Source organism: Marmota monax, unplaced genomic scaffold, assembly GCF_021218885.2.
Source record: "Marmota monax isolate L192 unplaced genomic scaffold, Marmota_monax_Labrador192_F-V1.1 WCK01_AAM20220418_F8-fsc00012, whole genome shotgun sequence".
In the NCBI taxonomy this organism is placed as follows: domain Eukaryota; kingdom Metazoa; phylum Chordata; class Mammalia; order Rodentia; family Sciuridae; genus Marmota; species Marmota monax.
Window position 1 is genome coordinate 25,705,277 of NW_026695227.1, and position 12,343 is coordinate 25,717,619.

At 36.0% G+C, this 12,343-nt stretch overlaps 1 protein-coding gene across 4 annotated transcripts in view; it reads left to right on the forward strand.

Annotated features, from left to right (window-relative positions):
• Tmem117 (transmembrane protein 117) overlaps positions 1-12,343 on the forward strand; it is a 469,276-nt gene that overhangs the window by 255,739 nt on the left and 201,194 nt on the right. The gene's annotated exons all lie outside the window — the stretch shown is intronic.

The following is a 12,343-nucleotide window of genomic DNA, read 5'->3' on the forward strand; positions in this document are numbered from 1 at the left end:
GAACTACTAAAAGAAAGATATATCTGACCCCAATAAGATTTGGTGTGGACATGACCCTACAGATGCATCCCAGAGTTATATAGATAGATCTTCACAACAGAGGCCTTGCCATTTCTCTTGATAGCTTTGCTTCTCACCTAGAACAGATGTTACTCAGGGAACAGAGTCTAGCTTACCTGTGCCCAGTGATTATCCAAGAGAAGTGTCAGGTGCAATAATGGGCTTGCATGATGATGTTTTGACTAACTATGGCTGCATATGTGATGGTACATACCACATAGCCTAGGTTTATAATTGGCCCTGCCATCTAGGTTTGTGAAGTGTACTCTATGGTGTTCAAATAACAACAAAATCAACTAAAGACACGTTTCTCAAAACATCATCCCATGGTTAATTGACAAATGGCTATAACCACAGAAGTTTTTATGGTCTGTTTTTGAGCCTTCCCTTACCCTGCTGATTGAATGCTAATAGAACATAAATGATTTATTTTTAATCACTAGAAATTGCAACTGGAAGAGGCTGGACATTGAGACCAGGCTGCCTCATAAGAAAATTTCCATTTCTGTTGGGAAAAGTTGTTTAGAAGAAGTTACATAAACTCTGGAAATTATAATATCCTTGAAATTTGGAGTGAGAAGCCTTTCTCTGCCATGCCCCTCCACCATAATGTTCTGACTCACCTTGGGCCCAGAGCTATGAGGTTAGTTGAGTGTGGACTGAATCTCTGACACCTCTAAGTTGTTCTTGCCAGATATTTGGTCACAGTGATGAAAAGCTAACTAACATATAAGAGCTGGTCACTGATCTAGGCCTGATGCTGTCTAAGCTTCCTGACCCTTATTCGGAGCCCCAGGAACCTTACAATCCCACCCTACAGGCCGATGTCCAGAGTGTCTGGAGTTTTCCTCCACTTACTAATGCTGAGGTGAACTGAGATGACGTGGAACATTGCTTCCTGACTTTATTCAAATGCTACTCTGATAAAAGTTCAGGGAGAAGTGGCAGACTATCGGGATTTAGGAAATCACTTGAGTTTATAGGCTCATGACAAGGTTGACACATAAACCATTTTTTTCCCATTTTGACATCATTATTGGTTTGTGATCCAATTTGATCTAATTTGTCCTCAAACTTTCCTCCAAGACAGTGTTTCTTATCCTATATACAGATCTGCCACTATTTCCAGGTTACATTTTTTTTTTTTTTAGGATTTTTTTTTCTTTTTAATGAAAAGGTAGGATTTAATTGCTAGGACAGACTTTAGAGGAAAATACAGGATGCAGCTTTGATCAAAGACCTTTAATTCTTTCTGGTTGAATTTTCTGCCATGTGCTTGTCTGTTATCTCTTGTGGTTAGGAATACAAAGAACCCGACAGTTCAGCCTGTTGTCTTGGTCTCACTCCAAGGTCTGGCCACACTTCATAGTCCATCCTAAATTCACTATTGTAATGCTTTCTATTTCTGCTAGCAAACCTGATACCTTTTTCCCACACCAAAGATTATTGCTTTACCACAAAACTAGGACTGAATTGAGGGTCAAGAAAATTGTGTTCTAGGTTTAACCTCCAAGTGTGATCTTAGGCCACCTAGCCTTCTGAGGCCTCTCATCTTTTCCTTTCTGTAAACTGGAACAGAATCCAGAGTCGCTTTCTGCTTATGTTATATGAAACATTGACCTTTCCCCATTAGACACAGGGAAAGAAATAGCAAAGGAAATACCGAGCTCTTCTGCTTTGAAAGTACAGTCACACAGGGAGGATTCCCAGAGCACATCATTGCTATTCCCGCTTCTATTCACTGAGTGGGCAGTAAGTTTTCATATAAATATTTATACGTCTACATATGTGTGCATTGATAACATTTTAAAAATAATATTTTCCTCATGAGAGGAGTCTCAGGTGACTTTGACCTTCATCTGTGTGTAGAATTCTCATCATGAAATGAATATTAATGATGAAGGTGCCTGTCATGGAAAAGCAAGTGACTATTTACATTAACACTCAAAGGGTGCCTTTTTTTGAAAGGAGGATTTTACTTTTTTGGAAATAATACAAAGCTTTCCCATGGTTTAAAAGAAATATTGGGACTGAATAATGTGATCCAAAGATGAGGCTAATATATCAACCAATCTGTGAAGTATCTTTGGCCTTCTCATACGAAGTGTCAAGCTCTAGTAGATCCAATTTCCTAAGCAATCCTGGATGGCTCTCAGTAGCCCCATGTAGAGGACAGAAGTATGTCATGCCAGGTTAGGGTTACTGATTTTTGTGTTAAATCGATTTTAATACAATTAAGGTCAAAGAATACATAAAGTGAGGAGCATTGTGATCCAGCACTAAACTGACCCTCTGATGTTGGCAGGAGCAGAAGGAGCTCTGTATGTGAAGATGATCATAAAACGACACTGGCTATCTCCTGCATTACCACATCCATATCTGTGTGTGTGCCCATGCCCTGGGCCATTCAGGGAGGAGTCCAAGGAAACATGGCAGGTCCCACAGCACATGTCTCCAGCTTGGCCATCCTGTCTCATCCTCTGCTGAGGTTTAAGGTGGCAGGAGACTCCGTGGACATCATGGTAGCACTTGCTTCTCCTTCAAATTTAATACCAGAGGGAAAAGGCACTTCCTTTTTATTTTTACCATGCTGTCTCCTTTCCCCGGCCCCTGATAAATCCTGTTCTAGTTGCTTCTCTCTTAAATTGGCAACTAGTATGACTCATATCAGTGATAGGGTTCGGGGTTCTTGTGAAGTAAGGGGGATACAAAGAAGTAGGAACATGATCTAAGAAGACAACTTGGATGGTAAACACTGAAGTCATGAAGTATCCTTCATCTTGAAATCCATGTGCCATGTATGTCAACTCCCAGCAGTGACAGGATATGTCATTCTCAGGATTAAACGTGGGTTTTAACATACGTGTGCAGCAATCAGCAAAGATTCTACCATAAAGTAATGTCATAGACGCCAAAACCCATTTAGTTATTTACCAGTTTTACCTTTATTTCAGGAGAATATAGTTATAATTTTTTCATAAAATTGTGTATGATTTTAACAGTTTTTTTTCTTGAAACTTGGAGTTTCATTAGAACCAGACAACCTTCATGTGGAAATGCCTTTGGATTAATAAGACATAGCCCTTGTAGTTGTGTTACAACAAGAAAAATTCTAAATATTCTTTTTTTAAAATTTGTTTTGGTAATTGTAGATGTAAATAAAGAGTGTCTTTAATTTATTTGCTTATTTTTATGTGGTGCTGAGGACAAAGGCAGTGCCTCATGCATGCTAGGCAAGCACTCTACTACAGTCCCAGCCCCCCAAAGATTCTTAATAATTTCTTTTGAGACTCCAGCACGTATAGTATTTTTAGAAGAAAGCAATTTTTAGAAATATTTTAACTGTACCTATTTTATGTATAAATACTATATTATTTATCTAAATGTTTAAGTGACATATTTTGCCTTTTTATTTGTCACACATTTTCTATTTCTTCAGAGAGATTTTATAATTAATATTTATCTTGGGCTATTGTTTTCTCAAAAAGGCTGTTTTATAAGAGGCCAACCTGAAAACTCCAACTTTCCTTAGCTAGAAGCTTCTTGAAGGGAGTTGTGATGCCAATCATATTCATAACTGTACTCCTAGCACCCAATGTGGAACCAGGCATGATAAGTATGTTTGTGATAAACTTGTCTCCATAACCATGAAGACACATACCTGTGATAGCCTTGGGTGAATGTAATAGATTATCAATATGATTGTTCCAGAATGGTGATGCAATCCTTTCAGGTAAAGGGTAGGAGTATAAAACACAGGTGGACCTTTGCAGATCCTGCTATACTTTCCTTGAATAGTCATTGTTGCTGTCATTGCATAGTCCTAATCCCAGCTCTAGGGAAGAAGGAAGCTGGGTTGAGATATGTCCCTGAAATCAGAGAATATTACTTAAGACTGGATGATAAAGTTTCAGTGGAGAGTCAGAGATAATTAAAGTATGGTGTGTATTTGAGAATTATTCATTCTCCTTCTTGGTTAATACTTATTTTCAATCTAGAACAAAATCAAGGAAGGGAAAACTTCTGTGGTGTTTGAAAGAAAAAGTATTCCTTCCAACCTAAATATTTTTAAAAATAAAATAATTTATGATTGTATATACATACAATTTTAAAATGTGCTAAATGTTCTGTTGTTCCATGCTTATCACACAGTTTTGAAGGAGGAAAGGAAGGGAGAGAGACAGGAACAAAATATCTGTGTTATTTTTATCTCACAAAATTAAAAAATAGTTTATTGAATTAAATTTTTTCTAATATATACACGTCACTGTATTTCAGACTCTTTTGCAAATGCTAAGTTTATCAATGAACAACAACTTGGAATATAACCAACATCAAATCTGGCTTGTTATTCTGTCTGGAATGGAGCTTGACAATTCATATTATGATCAATGCCAGTTTTCTAATTATTTGTCTTCCACTGATCTCAAAATGACAGAATAAAAAGCATAATTGAATTTGATTTATTGCTGGAAATAAAGTGGCAATGATAGCTTTTCCGAACTTTATGATGAAAATAATTTAAACTGTGAAACATGGATTATAAGGGCAGAGTGAGCAAACTCAATGAACAAGTGGATATGACAAATGGAAGGGTACAAACCAGGTATTTAATGACTGGAACTGGACCTGAGAGCAAAACATTACTCTGAGTTTTTCCTCATTTGCTTTTTCTTCCTGCCTATTCATTGAAGCTACGTCATGACTTCAGCCATCTTCCTGATTAGTTAACCCCATGTTTGGAAAATTTGTGTGTTACCTTTCATTATACAGTGAAAATGAAACTAGATTAAGCATTTAATTAAGTAATTTATTATCTTTCTATTAAGATTCTTTTTTTTTATGTGAGACTCCCTAGGAGAAAAACATATATCACGGATTTGGTGGCAAATGGCTTGCAGAGGAACTGCTCTTAAGGGAAACCTGGAAGGAGATGAAGTAAAATAGGAAAGCAAAGACATGGTCACGGGGCTATATAGGATCTGCCCTTGACCTGGTCAACCAGGCAAATACTGTGCTCTGGGGAATGTAGTGCATGAGCAAGTGAAAAGGGTATGGAAAGGGCATCAATATGAACTAGTGTGCAGAGGAAACCCAAGGACAGTAAACTCAATGGCACCTACAATTTCCAGAACAGCATTGCCAGTTTGTTTGATCATTTGACTGAAGCAAAGCATGTAAGAGAGGAAGTATTTTTTACATTTCCTTTTTATTCATTAGGAAATATAGAGGGCACTAAATGTGGTCATTTTGCTTTTGCATGTATAAATATTTTAATGTCTCTATAAATATTTTAGCTTTGTGTTTCATGTTCCTTCGAAATAATAAGTTCCCACTAAAAAATTAATAAGACAGGAGGGTCTGACCTCCTATGTTCAGATAGCATCACAAATGATGATCAAGAGTCTTTTAATTTTTAGGACTCCTGAATTTTACAGAAGCATAAATAGAGTATGATGTAAAGTTAAAAAAAAAAGGAATTCTGAGTAAAAAAGTGTATTAAATAGTGTAGAGATGATTCAAGAATAGAAGCAAAAATTCTGGCTTTTGCTATGTGTTTTATAACTTCAATGTATCTCAAAAATACCAAAACATTCCATAGTATGTAGTAGGTGTAGTGTATATAATTTATATTCATTTATTAAAAATTTATGCAATATGTTGCACTAAGAGTATGAAAGACACTTAGGAAAAGGTATTGAATTGGACTATATTAAAATACAAAAGACACTGAGGACATGCCTTATGGAAAGGCATTCCCACTAGAGGCAAGAGATATTCACTTTTTCTTTTCCATTCCCAGCTCAGTTTAAGTCTCTTTCAATTCCATTATCCTTTATTTCTATTATTTGGTTTAGACTTCCTCCAGGGCAGGTGTACCCTTTGTCCCACATGTTGTTTATGATTTTCCTAACATAATATAATGTTCTATACCTATTAAAGTACCATGTATCCATCATTTATCTGAAGAAGTTTAAATAAATGCCAGAAGACATTGATATTTGATTTTTCCCCCCTGAGAGTCAATGCTATGATAAAATGAGGCAGGTTGTTAATATTAGAATTTTTAAAAAGAAGCTATGTGCTTCTTTTGTAGTTCCTTTATAAGTAGTTGAATTGCTTCCCTCATCATTTCGTTTACCTATTATTTAGCACCTCCTGTAAGCTAAACGCTATTTCAAGTGTATTTTATTTACAGTACTGCTTATATATAAACATATACAGTATTTATATTAATATAATTATATCTGCAAAATAATGCTTACATGTATTATATATACACACTGTATACAGATACACGTGATATTTAGAATAGACCTAGGCCCATGGGAAGTACTAAAAAAAGATAAAAAACAAAAACAAAAACAGTATACAATGAAGAAAGTAATAGAGTTACTTCTAAAAAAGGTATATAACTTCTTTTTTTCAAGGTCTAATCTTAGCTAACATTAATATCTGATACTCATTTCATTATATCATTGACTTTATGTTCTATATACACTCATTTCTCACTTAAAATAACCCTAAAACAGTTGGAGGCATTGAGGCTAAGGGGGGTTAAATGCTTTGCTCTTGCCCAAGGTCACTCCAGTGGTCAGTGCAGAAATTGAATTTAAACCCAGACCATCTGGTTCCAAGTTTTCAACTGCTATGCTATCCTCCCAAGCTAAATAATTATCTTGGGAATATTTAATGGAAAATCTTAATATGGCATGGAATATACACAGATTTTTGTTTGAAATTTTTTTCTGCCAGCATGTCAATTAAATTTGCTGAAGTTTATAATACTATGGAGGGAGGAGAATGCATATCTTTTCAGTTAGCAAGTGATACTTCCATTATGTACAGCCAAACTATTACTTTTCGATTTATCAAAGTCAGCTATTTATTCTGATTCTCTTTTGACAAATATGCTATTTCTAGAACTGAAAGAAAGTGAAGGAATAAGTTATACTATCATTGTTTAAGATAGATACTGCAGTTCCTGGTTATTTAAGTGCTAAGTGTCTTGTTTATGTGAAATTGCTATCCTTTAGCAGTTGTTTGCCCCAAGGATTTTGAAAGTACTAAAGATTTTATATTCATAGAGTATGTTGCATTTGTAGTTAAATGTTCTATGAACATCAAAAGGAAATTTATAGCAATGAAGTACCTTGTACTTATGTTTTGTCATTATTGCTTTACAAAAGCTATTACATCATGTTTCAAGTGATTGAAGAGTTTGAATGATCGGAGACTTTTTTTTGATAAGAAATGGTTAAGCATTTCTTTTCTTTCTTTTTCTTTTATGGTGCTGGGGATTGAATCCAGAGGCTCACACATGTTAGGCAAGTGCTCTAACCACTGAGTGACAGCCTCAATCCTGAGAGGTTTCTTAAAGCCCTGTTTGACATATATATTCCTCTGTCCTATATATCTGAAGGCTGATTAGGAAATGAAGAGATTTCTTTTACCCTGGCTGCTGATATATGTAAGGTTTGTCCTAGATCTTAACCTGTGATAAACCTGAGTCCACTAGCTCACCAATCTACCAAGATGCTAAATGAAACATCCTGAGTTGCTTTTTGAATATTATATTGTACAAGCAGAGCAGTCAGTTAAGCAAGCAATTCTAATTACTGACTAGTCAAGTGTAAGATCAAATAAATACCTTTGCCATTCCCAAAGATATCAATTAAAATGAAAGATAAAGTCCACATCAACAATTTCTTTAATACTATAGACAAGGGCTCACAAAAAGAAAGTTAGGACACCACATGTGCTAATTTAGAAATTACAAGTTGTTCTTGCTTTGACTATTAACCAGAGGATATGCGAGAAGCAGTGCCTAAATGAGTCAAATGCTCAGATGAAACAGGAAACCTGGAGAGAAGCTATCCATTTTCATTGAAAAGAACAGTATCTTTTAAAGATTTTAAAATACATCATAAAAGATACTATGAATCTGTAGCCACTGGTAAGAAAAAGAAAGCTAAGAATTTTCAAGATCTGTGTTCTTTTTTTCCTTGACTTCTGTTATAATTAGACTAATTTCTAGTTGGAATTTTCTATTTCAACTAGAGATGGTAGACTTAATAGAAGGGTTTAGTTTCATTTTGTTTGTTGATTTGTTTTGCATTTCTTCAAATCAAAGTGCAGAGTTTTTTAAAAATGCATTTTATTTTGACAAAATAAAAAATTAGTAAAATGAACCAATTTTTTTGCCCAACCAGGTCTAAATGTCTAAAAGTTCTTTATTTTGATAATACAGACACACGCCATAGAATAAATATTCCTGGCATCTGTTTTGCATTCTTTCTTAGTTCTATAAGCCTGTATTATAGTGCCATTGCTGTCTTTCCAAAAATTGTCAACATCTCCAACTGACTGTCTATATAGACCATAAAGATTTTGGAGAAAACACTTTCTGTGGTATCAAGGGACTTGTGAAGCTCAAAGCTTCTTTAACTAACTGGAGGATAATCCAAATTTATTTTAGCCCATATATTTCCTAAGATATTACCCTTTTGCCTCCATTCAAACTAACATTTTCCTCCAAAATCTTTTTACATGACAAAACTCATAAGTTGTCTCTCTGCATAACTTAAAATATTTTATTAAATTAAGCCTTTAGTATTCCAAACCCCACTGAGGGTCTCACTATGTATTTATTATATTCACTTACCAAGTATATACTAAGCACCTATGGAACCGTAATAAATGAGTGAGAGAGTAAACTTTATGCTCTATTACATTTGGTAAACATGTCACAGACATTCCCTCATGAGACTTGCAGGTTTGGGAATGCTCATGCTGTGCAGGAGTTGTCCTGCAACTCCTTTTGATCTATTTGTACCTTATCTACTTTCTTTCAGATATCTTAAGTCATCAATTTGTGGTGAGATTTTAATGAGTGACAGTGTCTTTCTGTGTTAAACTTGCATAAATAATAAATGCCAGAGTTGCAAATTCAGATGTCCCTAAGGCCAGGCTGATCTAGTAAAATTGTGAAACATCTGGTGTGAGATAAAGCAGTGTGTATGGATGGTGGGGGATGCTGTATTGAACCAGAGAGCATATTCCCTGCAAAGAGACACTGTCTTCAATTTAACGCAAAAATACCACTAATGCTAAGTAGAATATAACTTCAGTACAAACTTTACCCATGGGTTACTAGATAGAGACTCCTGTTTTGTGCCAATTTGTAATTTATTTTTCTGGCTGCAAGTTTTTTCAACAGAAAAGAGTCCCCTCCAACATTAATGAGGAGGCTAACCTCATCCATGAGTAAATCCTCCTCTGAACTAGAATTCCCTTATTGACGGAGTCCTAGTGCCTGCTTTCTTGTTAGCACCAGAGGGCACAGCACTCTGCAGGTTTCTCTGCTCCCCGTCTTGTGAGGCTTGCAGTTCACTCACTCTCCAGATCTTTGAGCAAGATCTGCCAATCTTGGGACAGCTCTGGTGCTGGGGGCAGGCATGCTTTCAGGGGGCAGGCCGAAGTAATCACAGAGACACTGGATGCACTTGTTTGTAAAGTACCCATAGAAATGTCTCCAGGAAAAAGTGCTTCTTATATAGTCTCAAGATTTAAGAGACGGTGTACCCCTCATGGCACAAAGATTGAGCATATTATTTTCTGCCAGTTCTGGGTGCTATAGCATTTGGAAATCCTTCTTGGCTCCCATTAATCCTTCCTCATAAAGGAATTTATCATGGCAATCAGGTTCGTCTTAAACTTCCACACGGTGGTGGCTGCAGCCTGGTAAGGAAAGGATGTGCCTATTTTATGCGTTTAAAACAGGGTTTGTGAACCTGGAAGTGGACACATGACAAGAATGTTGATAGAAAAATTTGGGGGGACTGGGATTGTGTCTCAATAGTAGAGTGCTCACTTAGCATGTGCAAGGCCCTGGGTTCGATTCTCAGCACCACATAAAAACCATATAAATAAAATAAAGGTATTAAAAAATTGTGGGGAGTGGATTTGGGGCAGGTGCCACTCTGGTGCCATTACCACACCACATAAACTTATCCATTCTCTAAAGGGTTAGTCCTCCCTGTTTTGACATTACCACTAAAATTTAGGGAAGGCAAGAACCCTTAAACTCTAATCATATCTCATAAAAACAGCCAGAATCCTTGTACCACTCAGCACTTATTCCACCCAAACATTTAAGGCTCAAGTGGGCAGAAAAACATTTTCATAATAACACTTACTGAAGTGTTAATGAAATGCTTGTTATTGCGGTCAGGTTGGCCATTACCAGCATGGATGCAGAGAGACCTCAAGCTCATGCTGTATTTGTTGACTGACTTGCTAGCTTTGGTTTATCATCAGGAATGGTGTGCAGATGGGTTCTTAATGAATATGCATTGTGCAAATCTTAAATGAATACAAATATTATTAAGATGTCAGTATTTATAAAGCTGTTAGGCAGTTTATGTATAGGTACAGTGAAACAAGCTTATTGTCTAGTTGTTTGCCCTGATCAATTTTTACCCGAATTCCATAAGTCAGTGGTTCTCCAACCTGTCTGCACATTTGTAGCACACCTGGTAACTTCAAATAGTACTGACACCTGTGTCCCTCTCCCAGAGACAGGACTGGGAACTCCCACTTCCAGTAAGTTGGTCATAGGAACATTTTGACATGCTTTTGTCAAACCATCAGGCATTATGGAATCATAACCATCAGGTATGAAGGCTGAAGGGGAACCCAGGGGAGGAATTTTTGGTGCTGCAACATGCCTGGGAGAAGCAGGCTTGAAGGAAAGACGGATGAGAAGAGTGATGGCTTTCCCTTGGGCAGCATCCTGAAGGCACATGGCCACAAAGCAATATGAGGGTTCAGTTAATGTTATCTAGCCATCAATGAGAAGTTGAGAACTTGGTTTGGGCTTCTTACCAAACAATTTTGTAAGATCCTTTTGATATAGCAAATTTTCTTCAAAGTACATCAGATTTGAGGAAAAGCTGGCAAGTGTCACTGTGCCCAGGCTTTGGATCAAATTATTCAAGATTTTTTCCTCCCTGTAGTTATCAGAACAAGTACTTCTATTTCCACCCTTTCAGCTCATAATACTGAGAACAGTCATTTTGTAATTTTGCCTATTGTAATAATGTGTCATCTACATAAAATTCTTCCAATCTACCTTCCCACCTGCAAATGACCTGCTCTTCCAGTTCTCCATGTGCTTTAATTTGATTTTTTTTTTACCTCTCATTAAATGTTAGGAAGTATTGTTGCCATTTGCCCAGGGGGTGGCTTACTTTTAGTAATTATTACTTAGAGAATATGGCTGTGAACTGCTGTGAGATAAAAGATAAAGCATGTGGAATTATGACTGTTAATACTGTTAGTGTTACTTAATTTAAAAAATTATAGTGTTTCATAAATGAGAACATCTTAAAATATAGTTCATAATTTGCATTTTCTGAATGAAGACATTTTACTAATTTTAACCTCTTTTTATTTTCACTGTACTGCCATTCCATAGCTCAGCCAAATACAAACTGATACCAAGATTGTATAATCACTATTTCACAAAGCAAGCTTTCCCCCCCCACCTTCAAATGAGGTCAGATTTAAATAGGTCACTCTAAATTATAAATATACGTGATGCTAGTGTTATGTCATTTGCCAGAATTTTCTCTGCTTTAGGAATTAAGATATGAATGATATGAATTATGTATAGTGATGAAAATGCACAATGAAGAGTTTACATTCTCTAAGGAATACTTTTATCTCAGGTATACTTTTCAAAAGATGAGAAGAGTCTAGAATGGCCAAATCATAGTGACAAAATAGTGGTGTGAAAAATGTAGAATTTTGCAACCTAGTCTTGGCACAATGTGGATAACTTGAAATTTTAACTGCTGTAAAATGTTTCGTCTTTTCATTTTCCCTCCAGATGGGTTTTGAGTTCTAAATAAGTCTACATTTGAGGCAAAATTAAGACACTCTTTTAAATATTTTCAATGCATACACTTTTTAGCCCTGCTTATTTTAGTAGAGTTCAAGCAGGAGATTTTATTAAGATACTACTTTTGTATTCTCTAAAATTAATAATATGCAGAAAAACATGAAGGGAAGGGAACTGGTGTCAGATATGCTATTCAGGAAACAAACTTGGGAAGCAGATGAGTGAAGATGCTACTTTCCTATTCAATGACAATTAATCAGACAACACTCATCCAATTTTCCTGTTGCTTAATGTTTCCACAACACTTCATTGACTTGTCTATAAAAGTAAAGTTTGGAGTCAATTAAGGGGTGACAACAAAGGAATTCAAAGCAAACC